Below are 27281 nucleotides of genomic sequence, written 5' to 3' on the forward strand. Positions count from 1 at the left end.
GATAACCCTTGGTATGTAGTGGCATCACAGGTACTAAGATTTCGTCTGTGGTTGATTGTGAAAAGATGACGATGAATGGTGAAGTGCTGGGTTATCAGGTGCCAGTGACACTTCAACAGCATGAGAGGGAAGGTAATTTTAAGGAATGTGGAGTGGGCTGGTTAACTGCCGTGGGAATTTGATAAAGAAAGTAATAGGCTCAGAGAAGCCAAATATCAACTAGAGACACACTGTGAAAGCTAACAGATATTAACATTAATGGCAACATTTAAGAAAATCCTCATCTATTGTAGACTGCTGCAAATCAGTCCCAGATCTAACTGCAAAATTGGACACTTTCTAGCTGGAATAATGGGTAGACAAACCTGAAAATCTTGAATACCCAGTTTCCCTGAAAGCTCCACATAGGTAGAAGTAGTATCTCACTCTTGACAGAGGAGGGCAACCTACCCTTGCATAGAGAATCAACAAAGACCTACCTGACTCAGTATCTCACAAGATAATGCTTGTCCTCCTCCCAAATTTTCTCTCTCACCCCTCACTGTTTTCAGGCAAATGACTAAAGTCAGGTCTCAGTTTAGCTCAAATCCTAGCTACAGCAGGACAGCACTTACACACCAAACTTGTGGAGTGATTTGGAGATTTCCCTTCCTTCCTATTAGCCCAGATACACTGAAAAGTATTTTTTATTAAATATAGTTGATGTACAATATTACGTTAGTTTCAAATGTACTATACAGTGATTTGATGTTTGCATACATTATGAAGTGATCACCATAATAAGTCTAGCCATCTGTCCCCGTGTAAAATTATTACAATATTATAGACCATATTCCTTATGCTGTACAGTACATCCCCGTAGCTTATTTATTTCATACCTGGAGATTTATACCTCTTAATCTCCATCTATTTCACCCTTTCCTATCCTTCCTCACTCTGACAACCACTTGTTTGTACTCTGTATCTATGAGTCTGTTTTCATTTTGTTATGCTTATTTCATTTTTTTAGATTTTATGTATAATGAGATCGAATGGTATTTTTCTTTCTTTGTCTGACATTTCACTAAGTCATAATACCCTTTAGATGCATCCCTGTTATGGCAAATGGTAAGATTTCTTTTTTTTTTTATGACTGAGGAATATATTTTATTATATACATATGTATATATACCACGTCTTCTTTATCAATTCATCTATCAGTGAACACTTAGGTTGCTTCCACCACTAGCCTATTGTACATGAGGCTGCAGTAAACATTAGTGTACATATATCTTTTTCTTTTTTCTTCTTATCGAGATATAATTGACATACAATAAACTGCATATATTTAAAGTGTACAGTTTGATATTTTTTTCCCTGTTAGTAATGTATATACGGCAATCCCAATCTCCCAATTTATTCCACCCAACCCTTCCCCGCCCCCCCCCCCCCCCGCTTTCCCCACTTGGTGTCCATATATTTGTTCTCTACATCTGTGTCTCTATTTCTGCCTTGCAAACCAGTTGATCTGTACCATTTTTCTAGACTCCGCATATTTGTGTTAATATACGATATTTGTTTTCCTCTCTCTGGTTTACTTCATTCTGTATGACAGTCTCTAGGTCCATCCATGTCTCTACAAATGTCTCAATTTCGTTCCTTTTTACAGCTGAGCAATGTTCTGTTGTATATATATACCACATCTTCTTTATCCATTCATCTGTTCATGGACACTTAGATTGCTCCTATGACCTGGCTATTATAAATAGTGCTGCAATGAACATTGGGGTGCATGTGTCTTTTTGAATTACGGTTTTCTCTGCGTGTATGTCCAGTAATGGGTCATATGGTAATTCTATTTTTAGTTTTTCAAGGAACTGCCATACTGTTCTCCATAGTGGCTGCACCAATTTACATTCCCACCAACAGTGCCGGAAGTTCCTGTTTCTCCACACCCTCTCCAGCATTTACTGTTTGAAGATTTTCTCATGATGCCCATTCTAACTGGTGTGAGGTGATACCTACCTCATTGTCGTTTTGATTTGCATTTCTCTGATAATTAGTGATGTTGATCAGCTTTCATGTGCCTCTTGGCCATCTTTATGTCTTCTTTGGAGAAATGCCTATTTAGGTCTTCTGCCCATTTTTGGATTGGGTTGTTTGTTTTTTTATCATATTGAGCTGCATCAACTGTTTATATATTTTGGAGATTAATCCTTTGTTGATTTGTTTGCAAATCTTTTCTCCCACTGTGAGGGTTGTCTTTTCGTCTTGCTTATAGTTTCCTTTGCTGTGCAAAAGCTTTTACATTTCATCAGGTCCCACTTATTTATTTTTGATTTTATTTCCATTACTCTAGGAGGTGGATCAAAAAAGATCTTGCTGTGATTTATGTCAAAGAGTGTTCTTCCTATGTTTTCCTCTAGGAGTTTTATAGTGTCTGGCCTTACATTTAGCTCTTTAACCCATTTTGAGTTTATTTTTGTGTATGGTGTTAGCGAGTGTTCTAATTTCATTCTTTTACATGTAGCTGTCCAATTTTCCCAGCACCACTTATTGAAGAGGCTTTTTCTCCACTGTATATCCTTGCCTCCTTTGTCATAGATTAGTTGACCATAGTTTATCTCTGGGCTTTCTATGCTGTTCCCTTGATTTATATTTCTGTTTTTGTGCCAGTACCAAATTGTCTTGATTACTGTAGCTTTGTAGCATAGTCTGAAGTCAGGGAGATTGATTCCCTCAGCTCCGTTTTTTTCCCTCAAGATTGCTTTGGCTATTCAGGGTCTTTTGTTTCACCATACAAATTTTATAATTTTTATTCTAGTTCTGTAAAAAATGCCATTGATAATTTGATAGGGATTGCATTGAATTTGTAGATTGCTTTGGGTAGTATAGTCATTTTCACAATGTTGATTCTTCCAATCCAAGAACATGATATATCTCTCCATCTGTTCGTGTCATCTATGGTTTCTTTCATTTGTGTCCCATAGTTTTCTGAGTACCGGTCTTTTACCTTCTTAGTGAGATTTATTCCTAGGTATTTTATTCTTTTTGTTGCAGTGGTGAATGGGATTGTTTCCTTAATTTCTCTTTCTGATCTTTCATTGTTAGTGTATAGAAATGCAAGAGATTTCTGTGTGTTAATTTTGTATCCTACAACTTTACCAAATTCAGTGATTAGTTCAAGTAGTTTTTTGTGGCATCTTTAGGATTTTCTATGTACAGTATCATGTCATCTGCGAACAGCGACAGTTTTACTTCTTTTCCAATTTGGATTCCTTTTATTTCTTTTTCTTCTCTCATTATTGTGGCAAGGACTTCCAAAACTATGTTGAATAATAGTGGCGAGAGTGGACATCCTTGTCTTGTTCCTGATATTAGAAGGAATGCTTTCAGTTTTTCACCATTGAGAATGATGTTTGCTGTGGGTTTGTCATATATGGCCTTTATTATGTTGAGGTAGGTTCCCTCTATGCTTTTTAAAAAATTATTTATTTATTTATTTATTTATTTATTTATTTCATTTATTGGCTGCATTGGCTCTTCATTGCGGTGCGTGGGCTTTCTGTAGTTGCAGAGAGTGGGGGCTACTCTTCATTGTAGTAAACAGGCTTCTCATTGCAGTGGCTTCTCTTGTTGTGGAGCATGGGCTTTAGGCGCATGGGCTTCAGTAGTTGCAACACATGGGCTCAATAGTTGTAGCTCAAGGGCTCTAGAGCACAGGCTCAGTAGTTGTGGTGCATGGCCTTAGTTGCTCCATGGCATGTGGGATCTTCCCAGACCAGGGCTCAAATCATGTGCCCTGCATTGGCAGGCAGATTCTCTACATATATCTTTCTGAATTAGTGTTTTTTTCTTTCCTTAGGCAAATACCTAGAAGTGAAATTGCTGTTCTACTTCACTACCATGTACGGCAGTTCAATTTTTAATTTTTGAAGAACCTCCATACTGTTTTCCATAGTGGCTACACCAATTTACAGTCCCACCAACAGGGCATGAGGGTTGCCTTTTCTTCATATCATTGTTATTTGTTGTCTTCTGGATGATAGCCATTCTGACAAGTGTGAGGTTGTACCTAAGTATGGTTTTGATTTATATTACCCTAATGATTAATGACATTGAGCTTCTTTTCATGAGTCTGTGAGCCATCTACATATCTTCTCTGGAATAATGTCTATTCAGGTCCTCTGTGAATTTTTAAGTCAGATTGTTTGTTTGTTTGTTTGTTTTGATATTGAGTTGTATGAATTCTTTATAATTTTTGGATATTAATTCTTTATTGGATATACCATTTGCAAATATCTTCCCCCATTCAGTAGGCTGTCTTTTCATTTTATTGATAGTTTCTTCCCTGTGCAAAAGCTTTTTATTTCAATGTAGTCCCATTTGTTTATTTTTGCTATTATCTTCATTATTGAGAAGACAGAGTCAAAAAAGTATTGCTAAGATTGCTGTCAAAGAGCATACTGTCTATGTTTTCTTCTGTAAGTTTTATGGTTTCAGGTCTTACAGTTAATAATTTAATCCATTTTGAGTTTATTTCTGTATATGGTGTGAGAAAGTAGTCTAATTTGATTCTTTTGCATGCAGCTGTTCAGTTTTCCCAATGCCATTTATTGAAAGGGCTCTGTTTTTTCTTTTTGTTTTTTTTTAATATCCTTGTTGCTTATTTATTTTATACATAGTAGTTAGTATCTCTTTCTTCTTTTTATTGGCCGCATTGGGTCTTCGTTGCTGTTCATGGGCTTTCTGTATTTGCAGAGAGCAGGGGCTACTCTTCATTGAAGTGAACAGGCTTCTCATTTCAGACGCTTCTCTTGCTGTGGAGCATGGGCTTTAGGTACATGGGCTTTAGTAGTTGCAGTACGTGGGCTCAATAGTTATGGCATGTGGGCTCTAGAGCACAGACTCAGTAGTTGTGGCACACAGGTTTAGTTGTTCCTTGGTATGTGGGGTCTTCCTTGACCAGGGCTCAAAGCTGTGTCCCCTGCATTGGCAGGCAGATTCTTAACTACTGCGCCACCACGGAAGCCCATGCTCTGTTTTCTTCATTGTATACTCTTGTCTCCTTTGCTGTAGATTAATTGACCATATAAGTGTCAGTTTATTTCTGGACTTTCTATTCTGTCCCATTGATGCATGTATCTGTTTTTGTGCCAGTACCACATTGTTTTGATTACTGTAGCCTTTTAGTACAGTTTGAAATCAGGGTAATATTACACCTCCAGCTTTATTCTTCTTTCTCAAGATTACTTTACTGTTTTGGAGTCTTCTGTGGTTCCACAAAACTTTTAGAATTTTTTTGTTCCAATTCTGTGAAAAATGCCTTTAGTAGCTCGATAGCAATTGAATTGAATCTGTAGATTGCCCTGGACAGTATGGTCATGTTAACAATATTGATCCTTCCAATTCATGAGCACAGTATACTTTTCCCATTTGTTTGTGTAATTTTCAGGTTCTTTTTTTTTTTTTTTTTTTCCCACTAGTGAACAGTTAATGTTCCTACCAGACACCACATGATAGTGGAATGTTTGGGGGCCTTAATTTTTTTTTTTTTTTTACAGTTTTTATATCTTTATTTTTATTTTTTATTTTATTTTTTTGGGGGGGTACACCAGGTTCAATCATCTGTTTTTATACACATATCCCCGTATTCCCTCCCTTCCTTGACTCCCCCCACTTCGAGTCCCCCCCACCCACCCCGCCCCAATCCTCTAAGGCATCTTCCATCCTCGAGTTGGACTCCCTTTGTTATACAACAACTTCCCACTAACTATTTTACAGTTGGTAGTATATATATGTCTGTGCTACTCTCTCGCTTCGTCTCAGCTTCCCCTTCACCCCCCGCCCCCTCCCATACCTTGAGTTCTCCAGTCCATTTTCTGCATCTGCATCCTTGTTCTTGTCACTGAGCTCATCAGCACCATTTTTAGATTCCGTATATGTGAGTTAGCATACAATATTTGTCCTTCTCTTTCTGACTTACTTCACTCTGTATGATAGATTGTAGTTCTATCCACCTCATTACATATAGCTCCATCTCATCCCTTTTTATAGCTGAGTAATATTCCATTGTATATATATGCCACATCTTCTGTATCCATTCATTTGTTGATGGGCATTTAGGTTGCTTCCATGTCCTGGCTATTGTAAATAGTGCTGCAATAAACAGTATGGTACAAGTTTCTTTTGGGATTATGGTTTTCTTTGGGTATATGCCCAGGAGTGGGGTTACTGGATCATATGGTAGTTCTATTTGTAGTTTTTTAAGGACCTCCAAATTGTTTTCCACAGTGGCTGTACCAACTTACAGTCCCACCAACAGTGCAGGAGAGTTCCCTTTTCTCCACACCCTCTCCAACATTTGTGGTTTCCAGATTTTGTGATGATGGCCATTCTGACGGGTGTGAGGTGATACCTCATTGTGGCTTTGACTTGCATTTCTCTGATGATGAGTGATGTTGAGCATCTTTTCATGTGTTTGTTGGCCATCTGTATGTCTTCTTTGGAGAAATGTCTATTTAGGTCTTCTGCCCATTTGTGGATTGGGTTATTTGCTTTTTTGGTATTAAGCTTCATGAGCTGCTTGTATATTTTGGAGGTTAATCCTTTGTCCGTTGTTTCATAGGCAACTATTTTTTCCCATTCTGAGGGTTGCCTTCTAATCTTGTTTATGGTTTCTTTCACTGTGCAAAAGCTTTTAAGTTTCATGAGGTCCCATTTGTTTATTCTTGATTTTATTTCCATGATTCTAGGAGGTGGGTCAAAAAGGATGTTGCTTTGATGGATGTCATAGAGTGTTCTGCCTATGTTTTCCTCTAGGAGTTTGATAGTGTCTGGCCTTACATGTAGGTCTTTAATCCATTTGGAGTTTATTTTTGTGTATGGTGTTAGGAAGTGTTCTAATTTCATTCTTTTACATGTTGCTGTCCAATTTTCCCAGCACCACTTATTGAAGAGGCTGTCTTTTTTCCATTGTATACTCGTGCCTCCTTTGTCAAAGATAAGGTGCCCATATGTGTTTGGGCTTACTTCTGAGTTCTCTATTCTATTCCATTGATCTTCCTTTCTATTTTTGTGCCAGTACCATACTGTCTTGATCACTATGGCCTTGTAGTATAGTTTGAAGTCAGGAAGCCTGATTCCACCAACTCCATTTTTCCTTCTCAAGATTGCTTTGGCTATTCGGGGTCTTTTGTGTTTCCATACAAATCGTAAGATTTCTTGCTCTAGTTCTGTGAAAAATGCCATTGGTAATTTGATCGGGATTGCATTGAATCTGTAAATTGCTTTGGGTAGTACAGACATTTTCACGATGTTGATTCTTCCAATCCAGGAACATGGTATGTCCCTCCATCGGTTTGTGTCGTCTTTGATTTCTTTCATCAATGTCTTAAAGTTTTCGGCATACAGATCTTTTGCCTCCTTAGGCAGGTTTATTCCTAGGTATTTTATTCTTTTGGTTGCAATGGTGAATGGGAGAGTTTCCTTAATTTCTCTTTCTGCTCTTCCATTGTTAGTGTATAGGAATGCAAGAGATTTCTGTGCATTAATTTTGTATCCTGCTACTTTCCTAAACGCATCAATTAGTGCTAGCAGTTTTCTGGTAGAGTCTTTAGGGTTTTCTATATATAATATCATGTCATCTGCAAAGAGTGACAATTTTACTTCTTCTTTTCCAATTTGGATTCCTTTGATTTCTTTTTCTTCTCTGATTGCTGTGGCTAAAACTTCCAAAACTATGTTGAATAATAGTGGTGAGAGTGGACACCCTTGTGTTGTTCCTGTTCTTAGAGGGAATTCTTCCAGTTTTTCCCCATTGAGAACGATGTTGGCTTTTGGTTTTTCATATATGGCTTTTATTATGTTGAGGTAATTTCCTTCTATGCCCATTTTCTGGAGGGCTTTTATCATAAATGGATGTTGAACTTTGTCAAAAGCTTTTTCTGCATCTATTGAAATGATCAAATGGTTTTTATCCTTCAATTTGTTGATATGATGGATCACATTGATTGATTTGCGTATATTGAAGAATCCTTGCATCCCAGGGATAAAGCCCACTTGATCATGGTGTATGATTTTTTTAATGTGCTGTTGCAGTCTGTTAGCTAGTATTTTGTTGAGGATTTTTGCATCTATATTCATCAGTGATATTGGTCTGTAGTTTTCTTTATTTGTGACATCTTTGCCTGGTTTTGGTATCAGGGTGATGGTAGCCTCATAGAATGAGTTTGGGAGTGCTCCGCCTTCTGCAATATTTTGGAAGAGTTTGAGAAGGATAGGTGTTAACTCTTCTCGAAATGTTTGATAGAATTCGCCCGTGAACCCATCTGGTCCTGGGCTTTTGTGTGTTGGCAGATTTTTAATCACTGCCTCAGTTTCCGTACTTGTGATGGGTCTGTTCATGGTTTCTATTTCTTCCTGGTTCAGTTTTGGAAGATTGTATTTTTCTAAGAATGTATCCATTTCTTCCAGGTTATCCAATTGATTGGCATAGAGTTGCTTGTAGTAGTCTCTCATGATCTTTTGTATTTCTGAGGTGTCCATTGTTACTTCTCCTTTTTCATTTCTAATTCTGTTGATTTGCATCTTCTCCCTTTTTTTCTTGATGAGTCTGGCTAATGGTTTGTCAATTTTGTTAATCTTCTCAAAGAACCAGCTTTTAGTTTCATTTATTTTTCTTATGGTTTCTTTCCTTTCTTTTTCATTTATTTCTGCTCGGATCTTTATGATTTCTTTCCTTCTGCTCACTTTGGGGTTTCTTTGTTCTTCTTTCTCTAGTTGTTTGAGGTGTAAGGTTAGGTTGTTTATTCGATCATTTTCTTGTTTCTTAAGGTAGGACTGTATTGCTATAAACTTCCCTCTTAGAACTGCTTTTGCTGCATCCCATAGGTTTTGGGTTGTTGTGTTTTCATTATCATTTGTTTCTAGATATTTTTTGATTTCCTCTTTGATTTCTTTAGTGATTCCTTGGTTGTTTAGGAGTGAATTGTTTAGCCTCCATGTGTTTGTATTTTTTGCAGTTTTTTCAGATTCTTTTATCAATGTCTTATAGTTTTAAGAGTACTAGTCATTTACCTCTTTGGTTAGGTTTATTCATAAGTATTTTGTTTTGATGCAATTGTAAATGGGATTGTTTTCTTAATTTCTCTTTCTGATAGTTCATTTTTTGTGTATAGAAATGCAATAGATTTTTGTGTATTAATTTTGTGTCCTGAAACTTTACTGAATTCATTTATTAGCTGTAATAGCTTATTTAGGATATACTACATAGAGTATCATGGAATCTGCAAACAATGACTGTTTTATTTCATCCTTTCCAATTTGGATTCCTTTTATTTCTTTTTGTTGTCTGATTGCTGTAGCTAGGACTTTATTTGTGTTAAGTAAAAGTGTCAAGAGTGGTCATTCTTGTTTTGTTCCTGATCTTAAAGGAAACATACCTAACATTTCACCATTGAGGACTGTGTTGGCTGTGGATTTGTTAAATATGGTCTTTATTGTGTTGAGGTGTGTTCCTGCTATATCACTTTGTGGAGTCTTTATCATAAATAAGTTTTAAATTTTGTCAAAAGCTTTTTCTGCATCTATTGAGATGATTATATGGTTTTTATTCTTCAATTGTTAAAGTAGTGTAATACATTGACGGATTTGTGAATATTGAACCATACTTGCATCTCTGAGATAAATCCCACTTGATCATTATGTATGATTCTTTTAATGTATTATTGAATTTGGTTTGCTAATATTTTGTTGAGGGTTTTTGCATCTATGTTCTTCAGAGATATTGGCCTATAATTATCTCTTTGTGCAGTGTTTTTGTGTGGTTTTAGTATCAGGATGATGCTGGCCTTGTAGAATGAGTTTGAAAGTGTTCCTTCCTCTTTAATTTTTTGGAATAGTTTTAGAAGGATAGATATTACCTCTTCTTTAAATGTTTGGTAGAATTCACCTGTGATGCCATCTGGTCCAGGACCTTTGTTTGTTGTGAATTTTCTTTTTATTACTGATTCAATTTCATTACTGGAAATTGGTCTCTTCATATTTTCTTTTCATATTTTCTTTTTCTTCCTGATTCAGTCTTGGGAAATTGTATGTTTCTAGAAATTTGTTCATTTTTTCTAGCTCATTCATTCCATTAGTGTACAATTATTCATTGTAATCTCTTATGAATCTTTGTATTTTTGTAGTGTCAACTGTACAGTCTCCGCTTTCTGATTTTATTTATTGGGCCCTCTTTTTTTTCCTTGATGAGTCTGGCTAAAGTTTTATTAATTTTGTTTATCTTTTCAAAGACTCAGCTCTTGGTTTCTTTGACTTTTCTTTTCTTTTTTTTTTTCTTGTCTCTTTCATTTATTTCTGCTCTGCTCTTTCCTTCTACTAACTTTGGATTTCATTTGTTCTTCTTTGTCTAGTTACTTTAGATGTAAACTTTAGATTGAGATTTTTCTTGTTTCTTGATGCAGGCTTATATCATTCTAAAATTCCCTCCTAGAACTGCTTTATCTGCATCCCATACATTTTGGATCATTATGTTTCCATTTTCATTTGTCTCCAAGTGTTTCTTGATTCCTTCAGTGACCCATTTGCTGTTTAGTAGCATGTTGTTTAGGCATATGCATTTTATAGTTTTTTTTTCTTTAGATTGATTTCTAGTCTCATACCACAGCGGTTGGAAATGATGCTTTATCAATGCTATAATCTTTGTAAATTTATTCAGACTTGCTTTGTGGCTGTGTGTGATCCACCCTGGAAAATGTTCCATGTGTGCTTGAACAGAATGTGTATTCTACTGCTTTTGGAGGAAAGTTCTTTTTTTTTTTTTAAACTCTTTATTGGAATATATTTGCTTTACACTCTTGTACCTGTCTCTGAGGTACACCAAAGTGAATCACCTGCATCTACACACATATTCCCATATCCCCTCCCTCCCACAACTCCCCCCTAACCCTCGCTGTCCTTCCAAGGCATCTCCCATGAAGTTGATCTCCTTTTGTTATACGGCATCTTCCTACTAGCTATCTATTTTACAGCTGGTAGTGTAAATATGTCTACGCTACTCTCTCACCTCATCCCAACTTCCTCTTTGTCTCTCACCCCAGCCCTGTGTCCTCAAGTCCATTCTCTACTTCTGTATCTCCACTCTTGCCTGTTACTGGTTTCATCAGTACCATTTCTTACACCAGTCAGAATGGCCATCATCAAAAAATCTAGAGACAATAAATGTTGGAGAGGGTGTGGAAAAAAGGGAACTCTCCTGCACTGTTGGTGGGATTGTAAGCTGGTACAGCCACTATGGAAAACAGTTTGGAGGTTCCTTAAAAAACTAAAAATAGAACTACCATATGACCCAGTAATCCCACTACTGGGCATATACCCAGAGAAAACCATGATCCAAAAAGAAACAAGTAGCATAATGTTCATTGCAGCACTATTTACAATAGCCAGGACATGGAAACAACCTAGATGCCTATCAACAGATGAATGGATAAAGAAGATGTGGCACATATATACAATGGAATATTACTCAGCCATAAAAAGGAATGAAATTGAACTATATGTCATGAGATGGATAGACCTAAAGTCTGTCATACAGAGTGAATTAAGCCAGAAAGAGAAAAACAAATACCGTATGCTAACACATATATATGGAAAGTTCTTTATATAGCCTTTAAGTCCATGTAGTATAATATGCTGTCTCAGGCTGGTGTTTCCTTTTTGATTTTTGTCTGGATAATCTGTTCATTGTTGTAAGTGTAGTGTTAAAACCCTCCACTATTTCTCCCTTTATGTTTGTTAAAATTTCCTTTATGTATTTAGGTGCTCCTATATTGGGTGCATATATATTTACAGTTGTTCTTTAACTTGGATTGATCCCTTGATCACTATGTAATGTCATCCTCTCTTGTTACAGTCTTTATTTTAAAGTCTATTTTGTATGATATAAGTATTGCTACCCCCCCCCCCAGATTTCTTTTTGTTTCCATTTACATGGAACACCTTTTTCCATCTCCTCACATTCAGTCTGTGTGTGTTTTTAGATCTGAAATGAGTCTCTTGTAGACAGCATATATATGGGTTTTATTTTTGTATCCATTCAGCCATTCTATGTCTTTCATTTGGGGCATTTTGTCCATTTACATTTAAAGTAATAACTGATAGATATGTACTTATTGCTATTTTGTTAATTGTTTTGTAGTTTATTTTGGTTCCTTCCTTCCTCTTCCTCTTCCTCCTCCCCCCCCTTCTTCTTTTTTTCTTCCTCCTTCTTCTTCTTCTTTTTGCCTTCTTCCCTGTGATTTGATGACTATCTTTGGTGTTATATTTGGATTTCTTACTCTCTTTTGTGTGTGTATCTATTATAGGTTATTGGCTTGTGGTTACCATAAGACTCATACATAACATATATGTATATTATATATATACATATGTATATAATATATATAATTATTTTAAGTTGGTGATCTCATAAGATGAAATGCATTCTAACCACCCTACATTCTTACCCCCAACCCTATGTTTAATGTTTTTGACATCATATTTTACATATTTTTGGTGTATCCTTTAACTACTGTTCATGGATATAGATGATTTTACTACTTTTCTTTTTTAACATTCATACTAGCTTTTAAATGATTAATCTACTACTTTTAACTATATGTTTGACTTTACCAGTGAGATTTTTCCTTTTGTAATTTTTATATTTCTAGTTGTTGCCTTTCCTTTTCCACTTACAGAAGTCCTTTAATATTACTTGTAAAGCCAGCTTAGTAGTGCTCATGTGCTTATCTCTTTTAAGTTTTGCTTGGCTGTAAAACTATTTATCTCTTTTTCATATCTAAATGATAACTTTACTGAGTAGAGTATTCTTGTAAGTTTGTTTTTTTTTTTTTTTTCCTCATCACTTTAATTATATTATGCTACTCCCTTCTGGCCTGCAAGATTTCTGCTAAAAAGTCAGCTGCTGATTTTATGAGAGTTTGCTTGTGTATAACTAGGTGCTTTTCTCTTGGTGCTTTTAAATTTTTCTCTTTCTTTTTAATTTTTGCCATTTTAATTATAGTGTGTCTCAGTGTGGACCTTTTTTGGTTAACCTTATTTGGGATTCTTTGTGTTTCTTGGACTTGGGTGTCTATATTCTTCCCCTGGTTAGGGACATTTTCAGCTATTTTTTTCTTCCAATAAGTTATCTCCCCCTTTCTCTCATTTTCTTCTTCTTCTGGAACCCCTCTAAGGCAAATCTAGTATGCTTGATATTGTCCCAGAGGTCTCTTAAACTATCCTAATTTTTAAAAATTCTTTTTTCTTTTTTCTACCTAGCTTGGGTGAATTCTACTACTATGTCTTCCAAATTGCTGATTTGTTCCTCTGTATCATCTAATCTACTGTTGATTTTTTTTCTAGAGTATTTTTAATTTCAGTATTGTAATCTTCATTTTTGTTTGGTTCTTCTTAATATTTTCTAACACTGCTGAAATTCTTACTGTGTTCCTCCATCTTCTCCCAAGTTTGATGAGCCTCTTTATGATCATTACCTTGAACTCTTTATCAGGTAGATTACTTATTTCCACTTCTTTTGGTTCTTTTTCTGAGGTTTTTTCTTGTTTCATCATTTAGAACATTTTCCTCTGTCTCATTTTGCCCACTTAGCTGTGTTTATTTCTATGTATGAGGTAGGTCAGTTACATATCTGGATCTTAGAGAAGTGGCTTATGTGGGAGAAGTCTTATGAGCCTAGTAGCATGCTTTCCTCTGGTTACCAGAGCTGTATATTCTAGGAATGCCCCCCATATGGGCTGCATGTACCCTTCTGTTGTGGCAGGGTCAACCACAGTGGGCATCCTGGTAGGCTGGACTGGCCCCAAACCTGGTTGGCTATGAAGCTATGCCTCATGCAGTGGCTGTGGGTAACTAGAGGGTTGAGTAGGCTTTCTTTGCAGCTATTTGTGTGGCTGGGCATTTGGAGGCTGATGCCAGCACACTGATAGGCAGGAGTGGGTCCCCAGTGCTAATAGACAGGAAGGAGTATTCCAAAATTGCACTTGCTAGTGACAGTGTTTCACAGTAGAATCAGCTCCCCCAAATAAATGCCTATAACTTCTCTATTTCCAGTGGGATCCCAGTTGCCTCTCACCTCACCAGGAGGCTCTCCAAGGTCAGCAAGTAGGTCTGAACCAGGCTCCTTTCAAATTGAACTGGGACTTGGAGTGTGTGAAATTTTGCACATGCCCTTTAAGAGTGGAGTCTCTGTTTTCTACAGAGCTCTGATTATCCCAAACATAAACCCCACTGGTGTTCAAAGCCTGACATTCTGGAGGCTTGCCTGCTCAGTGCAGGGCTTCTGGGCTGGGGAGCCCAGTGTGAATTTTGGGCCCTTTATTCCTTGAGGAGGATCTACAATTGTGATATTCCTCCTGTTTGTGGGTTACCAACCCAGAGGTGTGGGTCCTGACTATACCCCATTTCTCCCTCTCCCACCCATCCCATTTTGCTTCCTTCCTTATGACTTTAGTTGTGGAAAATCTTCTGCTAGTCTTTCGGTCATTCTCATAGAGTTGCTCTCTAAGTACAGTTGATTTGGCCTTTCCTGGATTTTAGCTTTCTATCTGAGATGTGTCATCCCTACATTGACATTTTGGTGCTTTCAGTTGATAGTCTTTTTCATGGCAAGGACGGATGACCTAAAATATTTAGTTAGATTAGTAGGAGGGAAATAAAATGAATAAATATTCAGCAGTAAACTGTGTCCGCATTCTGAAGCAGTCAGATTGGTATTAAAATCATGGAAAAGAAGATAAACTTCTCACCTGTTTTCACTCTGTGTCTTAGCACAATTACCCAACCTAAAATGAAATCAAGAGTTTCCAGTGAAAGAAGAAGTTGCAAAATACTGTAGTTAATATCATGCCACATCCAGGATCAATTGTGTACATCTATAATCTTAGAATTGGAGGTTGTTGGATGTTGAAATTGACAGCCTACCCAATATTTGGGCCACCTGTAAGTGAGGATCTATTATAAATTTCTGTCTTCGTTACAGGATGTGATGGACTACTGACATATTTCTCTCTGTATGACATTACAACATCTGTGCAGCCAAGATCAAGAGCTGCAGGTGACAGAGCAGGTAGACATAGATCAGAAGAGGCTGGATTAGCTGGATGACCAGATAGTTGGAAAAAAAGAACGGAAGCTAAGGGTAGTAAGTTGAGGCAAGTTTGGCTTCAATTTCAAGAATGAGAAAAACAGTGTCAAAACATGAGAGGAAAAATGTTGGGGGAGAACCAAGGTTCAAGCCAAGAGGTTTTTTATAAACATATAAGTTGCAATAGAATTCTGAGTAATCTCTTACCACTTGATGACTGGCTGACCTTGAGTTTATTACTTAATTTTTTTGATCCTAATCTCTACCCTGTTAGGTTCTTCTACAGATAAGAAATAACACACATTTAGGACCTGGTATACAGTAGCAGTTCTAGACTTAGAAAGGTTTCACTTTTTTTGAGGAACAATTGTATACTTGCCTGAATATATATATACATATATATGTGTGTGTATATGTATATACACTCCAGTAATTTTAGTAATTAATGACTTAAAGACAAACATAGGACTCTTCTCATCCCAAGTCATTAATTTCTTCCAGATGTGGTGGTTTAAGTTTACACACTAACATTACTCCCATGAGACATGTGCCAATTATAATCATAGCTCTTACTATAACATTAGCTTTCATTGTATCATTATCACATAATAAGACCCATCAACAGGATATGCCAACACCAATAAAATTATGACTCAAACAGAGATGAGGCATCGCAGAGCTTGCCAAATAAGTACCTGAGAACATTGCCACATATTTTTCAGTCCAACAAGATTTGTCTAGTAAAGATATTGGAGTGAATAATGTTACCCAGCATAAAACATACATGATAACCAGGTGAATGATGTTATATCCACCCCATTTTTACAGATGGCAAGACAATGGCCCCCAGAAATTATGTATTTGTTCATAGTCCATCTGACTTTCTCTAAGTCTGGTTGTCAGCACCCCCACCCCTGATTTTCAAACTAGTGTCCATTCTACTCCATCATAGTATAGAACAAATTCCTTGGCTGCATTAAGCCACAGGTTTACGTCACTGTTCAGTAAGTACATAAGCTTCTCTCCAGCTCTGGCCTGGAGGGTCTCAGAGCCTCCAGTTTCTGTAAATCACACCTTTTCCAGTCTACTTCAAGTAGGGTGGAAGTGGCAGAGATACTCAGAGGATCATTCCTGCACACTCATTAACTTAGTCTGCTATCACTTTGAAGTCACATGATTCAGGTATGATGGTGTTAACATATCTTTAGTGAGAAAAATATAATTCTATACTACAAGAATTTTAGGGTCCTCTATATTAATAGGTTAATTTGATTAGACAGTTATATAGATTTACTATGTGAAAAGCACTATACTTGGCTGAGAAAAAAAGAGAGAGAGAGAGAAATGCTATGCATGGACAGAGGTGAAAGGGAGGATTTGAAATAAACCCTCTTTACAAGTCTCAATCCATTTCTCCTTTTGTACTTGAGGAGAAAAAGATGAAAAGATTTTTAAGAAGCAAGGAAGAAGAGGTCAGGAGGAACACCTCAGTCTAATAGGCAATTTGATTTATTTCAATTTAACAAGTTTTTATGGAGTGGTTACTATAAACATATCTTCTATTTTGAGACCCATAACGTACACTCAGAATGAGTGAATGCCAGAGGAGACTCAGTTACCCCTTCCTTCCTTCCTCTTGACCATCCATCTCCCACTTCCTTCTACAGTGCTCCTCCTCCAGGGCCAGTAAATCCATCTGAAAATCAGTAATAGCTATTTTAAACAAGGACTCAGGAAATAAAACATCTCTCCTGATATCTTCCCAGATAGCAATTTCCACATTTAGACCATAATTGTATTTGGAATTTCTTTCCATTTATCTATTTATTCCTATCCTGCTTATAATTGAGTTTTAGACACAGTCTTTTAAAAGGAAAATTACACTGGTTTTACAATGTATAAACATGTGACATTTTACCAGGCTTATCAGCTACCCCTCAGTAAACACACAAACATGAATTATCAGTCAATTCTATTTCCTCTTTATAAACATAGAAACATTTCCTGAGATTAATCATTCTTTCATTATTCAAGTTTAGAAGATTGAGGACAATTACTGGTGCGGGCTATATCATCTTTACATTGAAATTTTGTGAACATTCCTTATGTCATTCAGATTTTTAAAAAATACATGCATGGAGCGTCCTAGGTGGCACAGTGGTTGGGAATCCGCCTGCCAATGCAGGGGACACGGGTTCGATCCCTGCTCCAGGAAGATCCCACATGCCACAGAGCAACTAAGCCTGTGTGCCACAACTATTGAGCCTACGCTTTAGAGCCCATGAACCACATCTACTGAGCCCATGTGCCACAACTACTGAAGCCCACAAGCCTAGAGCCCGTGCTCTGCAACAAGAGAAGCCATTGCAATGAGGAGCCCGTGCACCACAACAAAGAGTAGCCCCTGCTCACTGCAACTAGAGAAAGCCTGCATGCAGCAACGAAGACCCAACACAGCCAATAAATAAATAAATAAATTTATTAAAAAAAAAATACATGCGTGAGCCATGCTGTTCAGATATAAGCACTGTCACCCTATAAAAGGACAGCCTTTTATCTACCCTCTGGAGGGTAGATACAGAAGCCAATAGGCAAAGAAGGTGTTTTCCTGAGGTAAGGACAGTGAGAATGGAGCATCTAGCCATCCTGTGCTGTTATGTCTGCCTGTCTGCTCAGCTTATCCACTGAATGGAGCATCAAAGAAGGAGGACTCAGATATGGATCTTGTCCAGGTAGCAGTCATTGCAGCCACGGCCCATCCCAAGTGGAGAAACAAATGTGCCTGCTTGGTCTTGCAGCAAAAAGCAGAAGGATTTGATTGGCAGTTACTCTGTTGGAATAATTTAGCATTAGACAATATGCGGGAGGTGGAAAGTCCCATCCTTTCAACAGCAAAGGAAAAAAAGGTGCAGAAATGGAATAGAATTACTCAAGATTATAAAATAAAATAGTAGCAGCAGCTTTGGAACTAAATGAAAAGAACAAATAGAAAATGTTTTAAACTTCTCTGGCTTTAGAATTTCTTTAGTTAAAATAATTAGGGAGAAGGAACATGTTCCTTTTGATCTCTAAATACGATCAAGTAATAATGTTCATGTTGTTACTTGTCAAATTTGGACAAAAGTATTTCACTTCAATCTTGAACAAGGTCTTATATTAACAATGTAAAGTTGAACATTCACCCAAACTATCCACATCATTATGTTAGAGGATGGTTTCTTTTTCTTTAAGTATACTGGACCAGAATTTTTAAATTCAAGTTCTTCATTTGGCTAGCAAACTATATTGCAATAAAATTTAAAAGTTAGTATAAAGATAAAATAATGATGAGGAGTCTTAGTCAAAAATAACATTGTGCCTCACTTACTTTTGTTTCAATAAGCTAGATAATAACTGAAATAGATTGCGAAATTGGGGTAAAAATCATAAAAATGACCTTAAAACTGTACTTATTATTCCATTAGCAATACCTAGAAAAATACTACAATCTTGAAAAAGATGTGAAACAGTTTGTTAGAAGAAAGGACAGTGGTCCTGTAGTTAAATAAATACAAGAAATGCAGAGATTCCTGGGGTTGGAGGTAAAAGGGAAGCTGGACTCTGACACTCTGGAGGTGATACTCAAGCCCAGATGTGGGATTCCTGATGTTGGTCACTTCAGCACCTTTCCTGGCTCGCCCAAATGGAGGAAAACTCACCTCACTTACAGGTAATGGGTCCAAAGAGATTTTGATATAAAATTGAAATTTTATAAATTACTATCAAAGATAAAATAATATCTTCTTCAATTTTTCTCTTAAATACTTGTGGATTATACACTGGATTTGCCAAGAGATGCCATTGATTCTGCCATTGAGAAAGCTCTAACGGTCTGGGAGGAGGTGACTCTACTTACGTTCTCCAGGATCTATGAAGGAGAGGCTGACATAGATCACTTTTCCACTTAAAGGTAATAAAATAAAATAAAATGTACTCATTGATTTTATGTTGTCTAATTGAAAAAGGGCAAAAGGAAATTCTGAATACTTCCATTTCCATCATTTTTTTTCCTCTGCTAGATCATGGAGACTTTGATCATTTTGATGGAAAAATTTTGGCTCATGCCTATCCACCAGGGCCCGGTGTTTAAGGAGATGTTCACTTCGATGATGATGAACCATGCACTGAGGACACAGTAAGTGAGTCATCAGACTCTCTGGATGATTTCAGGAATAATGTTCAACACTATCCAAGAATAATTTGATTATCTGGAATGAGCAGTAAATGGAACATCCTAAGAACTGAACTTTCTGATTATTTGATGGCAACAACCAAAAGCACTCTGTTTCAATTGTCTTTGAAGAACTTTATAAAATGTCTGCATTTCCTTCTCTGCTGTCAGCAAACACAATATTGAAGCACCATTTAATCTTATTTCCACAACTCAGGAACTTGTGGAGGTTTTAGAATGAGCATATTAACAATGCTTCTCATCATTTTTACTATAGATGATTAAGGTAGAATCAATTACATTGAAGCAGTTTTGACCCTAAAATGTGCCTGGGCATTTCTTTTCTTTCCATTTTCCTCTTTTTCTCTTAAAAGTAAAGATCAGAAAAAATGCCAGACAGTAAATTTCTATTTCATCTATTCAAATAAATACGTCACTGTCTCTAGCTTAGGAGTTTTGTTTTGTTTTGTTTTCCTAAATTGGTTCCAAACAACTTTACTAAGTTTTAATACAATGACCAAAATTAATTGAGTTTACAATGGCCTCTTGGTATCCACATAGAATTTGTTGAAGGAGCCCCCAGGAATACCAAAATCTACGTATTCTCAAATCCCTTATATAAAATGGCATTGGGCAATGAAAACAGTTGGCTCTTGGTTTCCTTGTGTTTGCTATGCACCCATTCATCCAAAAACAGACTGAAATGCTATCAATGGTAGTGGTAGATTGAATCCACGGATACTAAATCTGCGAATCTGGAGGGTCAACTGTATTTATTTTTTTCCAGTGGATTCTGAAGTTTGGAAACACACTGTTGAGACAATTGCTATTTTCAAGATTGGTTGGGATCTTTAAAGCAAATGCAAAGAGCATCTTTAATGACATGCACAAACTTGAAGTTTGTGCTGCATGAAATAGTCTAGTTTTATTTGAAAAACTATTCTTTTCAGTATAATTGCTTGGAGCCTTGGTAAAAATAATATATGCTATTAATTTCAATAAAAAAATTTTTACAAGGCAAAAAAACTGGATTCAGCTGTGTTTGTGCCGTAGATAACTTATTGAGCACATTTCTGTCTTAAACTAAAGATTATGCACAACCAATATCATGTACTCCTGAAAAGGTTTTTAGACAATTAAAAATTATGTATTTATGATGAAGAGGAAGAAGAAAAACTCAGGCTAAATCCCCATAGGAAATAACCAGAGTTTTTGTCACTTAAGACTTTGAGGAATAATGTGAATTATAACTGGTACACTTTACTAAATTGGAACAATGACCAACTTTGTATTTTTAGAGGCAATGAAGAATTATATGTATTGACAGGCTGGGAGTCTTAGTCCCTCCAAGAAACATCTTCTAGAAACAATGTTTATCACTGTCAATATAGGAAAAGTGACTTGATTTCCCTGACCAAAGAGATAACGAGGGAGGGATATGGTGAAAAAATGTCTTACATATTAACTTCAAGTCAACCTTAAAATATACATGAATTTCTATGATGCATGCAATATACAAATTCATGAACCAATCCACCAATAAGGAAAAGACACTGTGTGATCCAAGGATGGCCTGTATAGCTGGCATGTGTTCTGTAGATATGTTTATGGAATAAATAGCAGATTCTGAATAGTTATGTTTTTTCAACTAGGGACCAATTTATTCCTTGTTGTTGTTCATGAACTTGGCCATTCTCTGGGTCTTTTTCACTTGGCCAACACTGAAGCTTTGATGTATCCAGTCTACAACACATTCACAGACCTGGCTCAGTTCCACCTTTCTCAAGATGATGTGAATGGCACTCCGCCTCTGTATGGTGAGTGATGATGAAAACAATGCCTGTTCATTCTTGGTGTTCTTTAGGAAAGTTTTATGATGATGGTCTTCAGGAAAATGTAGCTTTAAATGCTAGAGAATGTTTCAGCCCGAAACACTTGGAGAATGTTTTGAAAGCATATAAATTGACAGAAGCATCACATTTCTTCTAGTGTTTGCATCCTCACATCTGTTCCCTTTAGGACCTCCACCAGCTTCTCCTGATGACCCCGTGGTGCCCACAGAACCTGTGCCTTCAGAACCTGGCACACCAGCCGCGTGTGATCTGCTTTGTCCTTTGTTGCAATCGGCACCCTGAGGGGAGAAATCCTGTTCTTTAAACACAGGTCAATCCAGAAAACCATATTTTCCTATCCTTTTAATGTACAATGCTTAGAAAGGAAAACAGAAATTTGACAGGGATTTTTAAATAAAATATTTCCACCACATTTTAAAATCATTTGGATTGGGTTCTTGTTGCATTTTGTCATTTTCTTAAAATTTTTTACAGACTACAAAGATGGCTCTTGGTCACTAGAAGGTAAGCTCAAGGAAGGAGAGGGGTCATGTGTTTCATTCATTTTTATATCTCCAGAGCCTAGATAGGCCTGACACGTCCAATGAATGTGTTGAATGAATGATTAATTGTAATATTTAAATATCATAAATCATAGGACTTCCCTAGTGGTCCAGTGGTTAAGAATCCACCTTCCAATGCAGGGAATATAGGTTTGACCCCTGGTTGGGGAACTAAGATCCTACATGATGCAGGGCATTTAAGCCCGCACACCACAACTGCTGAGCCTGCACACCATAACTAGAGAGCCTATGTGCTGCAACAAAGAGCCTGCTCACCACTGCAAGGAAAGATCCCTCATGCCACAACTAAGACCCAACACAGCCAAACAAACAAATAAATAAATAGATCCATAAACAAAATAAATCAATATCATAAATCATACAAATTCTTCAAAAACCACTAGTGGATCTTTAGAAGCAGGACTGTATCTTTACCTATGCTAATAAATGCTACTGTTTAAATTAGTTAATTTTAGAAAAAGTGATACATGTTTATAGCACAATATTAAAACATCACCAAAAGACATAGAGTTAAAAGAAAAATTTCTCTCCCATCTCTGACCTATAGAGTCCCCATTTCTCCCCATATATGCGAGCCTTGCTAACAATTTCTTTTGTCTTTTTATAAAAAATGTTCTATTCACATATAAGTATAAATAGGTATATATCTTTTCTGCTACAGTTTTCAAAAATATCAGTGGACACATGATATACACACTGTTTTACAGACTTTTAGATTGGACACTAAGCTAAATAATTACATTGTTAACACATTTCCAGCCATAGATATCAATGAAATGGGATGAAATGGATGAGGGCTGTCCAATACAGACTTCTGAGTTAGCATAGATTGAAAGGAGAGAATATGGAGAATACATTCTTTTAAAGGGTGTATCTAAAGGAGAAAGACAATTGTAATTTTTTGTTAATGTATTACAGATATTTTTGGCGCAGATTGCACTGGAATGTTGAACCTGAACTTCATTGATTTCTACATTTTGGCCTTCCCTTCCATCAGACTTGGATGCTGCATATGAAGTTAATAGCAAGGATACCATTTTTATTTTTAAAGGTAAGTACTATATAAGAATTTTTAATTTGTTGAAATAAACCCTATTGCAAAAATTTTATCAAGACACAAATTTTCTCCATTATATTCCATTTCGGATGTGGAACCTAATGTTAGTGCTTAAATAAGAACATCATAAGCTTTATTTTCAAATGTTTAGTAAGACCTATGTAAATAAATGATATCCCATATTCATGGATAGAAGAATTCAATGTAGAAAAAAATGGCTATCTATAGATACAGGGAATTTTCAATTTAAATGCCAGAATATTTTTCTTAGAACTTGACACATTAGTCCCATAATTTATATGGATGAGCAAAGGCCAAGAATGGTTGAGATACTCTTAAAGAATAAGATGAGGAGAAATGCCCTGTGTTACAAAGCTTTAATAGGTAAGACAATGTAGCATCAGTGTCAGGATAGACAAATTAACTAATAGAACTATCCAGGCCTCTTGGCTTCTTGTCAAATTTTTTAACTATTGTTTCAATTTATTCTATTGGTGATACATCTCTTGAGTTTTTACTACTTCTTGAGTCAATTTTGTTAACATATTTGTCTAAGAATTTGTCAATTTTGTCTGTTTTCAAAGCAAATGGTATAAAATTTTTAGAGTATTATTTTGTTGTCACTTTACTTATTGCTGAAGTTTTGTTCTTATTTTCATTTGTAATATTGAATGTTTGTGACTTTATCTTTTCATCAATCTCATAGGGTAAAAGGATATCTAGCAATTTGATTAGTCTTCTCAAAGAAGTAACTTTTGGCTTTGTTAATCCTCTCTATTGTATTTTGGTTTTCTATTGAATTAGTTTCTGTCCATATCATTATTACTGTCCCCATTTTTGTTTCCTTTGAATTTAGTCTGTTACTGGTTTTTGTAACTTAAGTTTGATACTTACCTTACTAATTGGTAGCCTTTCTTCTTTTCTGATACAAGTATTTATGCCTATAAATATCCCTTGCTTTGTCCCACAAGTTTTGACATGTAGTTATTTTTATTTTGTTTTGTTTTTTTTTAATTTTAATTTTTAATTTTTTTCCCTTGACTCATACGTTATTTGGGAATATTTTTAATGTCAAACAGTATGGAATTTTTAAAAAATATGAACAACAATCTCATTTTATGAGGATTAAGTGAAATGATGTGAAGATGCACTGGAAATTATAAAGGGTTATATAATGTTAAAGTATTGCTACTATCCGTTAATTTATTTAACATTTATTTATTGCTTGCAATGTGCCCAACACCATGCTCATTAGCGGAGGTCAAAACTAAAAGGGACTCATATTCTAGAGGCAGCAGCAGAGATGAAGCCATCAGCACACTGTATGATTAAGCGTGGGATTGAAGGAAGTCAGGGTCATGGGAGCCCAGAGGAAGAGCACTTGGCCCATACCCAGGGCTCAGCAAAGATCCCTGAGAGGAGATGACGTTTAGGATCAGTGCTGAAGGAGAACTTTGCTGTGTGGAAAGAGGCTGGGTATATTGAGAGTGGAAAGGTTTTTAAGGCGGAAGGAGCTGTTTATGCAAAAGTAAGAGTATAAGGTGCAAGTCATTCAGTTCCTGTGAAGAGAGATACACATGATAGATTGGCATTTTAGATTAGTTAACCTGTCAGGGATATGAGGAAAGGATTCAGGGTTGATGTGGGAGGGGCTGGTGTAACAAAGTAAAAGCAGAGAGACTGATAGGATTTCATTGTCCTAATTCACTTAGATTTGTGTGGATTCCTAAGGTATTCAGAAGCAGCACAGACTGTGCTAGGTGACTGTGAGATATCCAAGAGGAAGTGTCCAGTAAGTGATTGACTTCTTGATATGAAGCTTTAGAGAGAGTTCTATGTTAGAAATTTAGATTAAGAAATCACCAGCAGTTAGACAAAATAACTAGGACTGGTCACTATAATTTATTGGTAAGAAATATAAGACCCAAAAAGGGCAGTGAGCCAGAGTTATGTACTCATTTATTTGTTCACTCATTCATTCTTGCACTCACTCAGGAACTAAATACCAGCTACGAATTGAGCATTCAGTAGGTGGTTGAAATTAAAACCAAGACTTCCTGTTTTCCACAACAGTGCCCTAAAAGCATTCCTAAAACCAAAAGTCTCCACTCAGATTTTCTTGGGCTTCCTTTTTCAATAGGCAATAAGTTCTGGGCTGTCAGAGGAACTGAGTTGCAAGCAGGTTATCCAAGAGGCATCCACATCTTGGGTTTTCCTCCAAACATAAGGAAAATCGATGCAGCTGTTGCTGATACAGAAAAGGAGAAAACATACTTCTTTGTAGAGGACAAATACTGGAGGTAAGAAGCAATAGGAATGACTTTGTATGGAGCCTAAAAATTATCTTCTTTCTTTAAGGATATCCCCAACTCCCATGTTCGAACTTCCTCTAACTTCAAACTTTCTGGTTATGAGGAAGACAACTTACAATTATTCAACTTCCCAGATATAACAAAGGCCTCTTAGTGTGGCTGATCATGGAATCATATATCCAGACACCAAAAGACATCAGGAGAGACCAACTGAGGTCCAGTCAATGGACCACCATAGGAAGCCCAGGTGTATCAGGCTATAGAGATGAGGTCTACAGGGCAAGTGTGATAAAGAACCAAAAGTTTATTTTAGCCAAATGATTTAATTCACTTTGCATCTTATGTGTATACAGCCCTCATGCATTTGAGACAGAAAGGCACTTGGGCTCTGTGTGTCTAGGCTTAGAAAATTGACCTCAGACATATGTATGGAACCTCTGTAGAAAGCATGATGTCCTTGTATCTGGAGAAAATATTGTTTTATGTGCTAAGCTTTTAAGTCCAAGAAAGTCACATATTTTTGTAGTCATAAAAATGTCTAACACTTCCTTACATCCCTTGAGAATTTTATCCATGATTTCACACTGGAACATTAACATGACATAATTCTACTGCATGTAATGGGGTCTCTACATAATGCTGAACTGTATTTCTTTCACTTGGTACAGATTTGATCAAAATAGCCAGTCCATGGAGTAAGGTTTCCCCAGACTAATAGCTGATGATTTTCCAGGAGTTGAGCTGAAGATTGATGCTCTGTTACAGGCATTTGGTAAGAGGATGCTTATTTCATTTCCAATGGGGATACTTTGGGGAATTTTATGGTATCAAAAGAAAGGGGAGACACAAAACAACTTTTAAATAATTTAAGCTTATATCCTTTTTTACTCTAAACTCTTGAAAATTTTCACTTTCCAATTTATGTGAATTGGGCTTAAATTTTTTTCTTGAATAATTTCCAAGTCTCTGTTTCATACCTGCACATAATATCCAAAGATACTGCCTCACATCATAGCCATTGCAGGTCACTATTTTGGTTTAAAAATACAACCAAGTGCGAGCAAGCTTTATTAATGTCTGGTTGTCTTTCTCCTCTATCCCCTCCTTGTTGTCTATTCTCTCCTATCCCAAGGAGAGGTTAAGAGAGCCTTGTCTGACGTTCTGTTGCAGGCTGCAATTGTCTACATTAAACAATTCATTTGTGAATAAATCGTAGTCCTTCCATATGCTCAAAAGAGACAAAACTTGATTCCTGGTGACAAGCAGATGGGAAAGCAAAATGCGTGCCTGCTTTTAAGGAATTCTGGAGGGAGCTGCCCAGGCTTGACATCATGTTGCTCGTAAGGCTGCTGATCTTGTTACTAAGATAACTTGTCCCTAGTGTATGCAAAGCAGAAAATAGACCTCCAGTGTGTTTTATTATTGGCCTCATTCTCTTGGGTCCAATTGCCTCCCAAGCTGTGATTTAGTACCTACTGGGGAAAAATGGGGTTGGGAAGAAAGAGGGAAATAAACTAAGGTTTTAAAATAATCCTGGAATTGTATCTACTTGAAGGTAGTATAATCTAATGGATTAGATCACTGGCTTTGGAGTCAAATGAGTTGGAGTTCTCCCTCCGTTTTTCATTAGAGATGTTACTTTGGGAAACTTGCAAAATCGCTCTTATTTTTAGTTTTGTCCTCATTCATAATACTCCACACTTTTTTGGTAAGGACAGATGAAATAAAACATGTAAAACATTTAGCACAGTGCCTGGCACAGTAACCACTTTATAAATGTCATTCATTATTAGTTCACTCTAATTTTGAGTTGTGTAGGTCAGAAAATTAATTTATTTGAATAATGTCCCATATTTTCCTCTTCTATAGTCATAGGATTTTTCTGTTTCTTCAGTGGATCATCACAGTTTGAGTTTGACCCTAATGCCAGGATGGTGACACATATTTTGAAGAGTAACAGCTGGTTATATTTTTAGGTGAGATATGGGAAAGACAGATTCATTTTAAGTGAATCTAATAATTATTCACATAATTTATTATGACTCAAAATGCTTAATTCTTCCTGCATGTTCAGTTGCCAAAGAAGATGAACCTTGCAGGCATCTTCATGGTCATACCGCACTTATTTGGGCCCCTCCACTTGCTGTTGGATTACACTGAAG

The 27281-nt window shown here is 36.5% G+C and overlaps 1 pseudogene; it reads left to right on the plus strand.

The window, feature by feature from the left end:
• Nucleotides 1-65: 65 nt before the first annotated feature.
• LOC130860872 (stromelysin-2-like) lies at nt 66-27281 on the plus strand (annotated as a pseudogene).

This window comes from Hippopotamus amphibius, chromosome 9 (genome assembly GCF_030028045.1).
Source record: "Hippopotamus amphibius kiboko isolate mHipAmp2 chromosome 9, mHipAmp2.hap2, whole genome shotgun sequence".
Lineage (NCBI taxonomy): Eukaryota > Metazoa > Chordata > Mammalia > Artiodactyla > Hippopotamidae > Hippopotamus > Hippopotamus amphibius.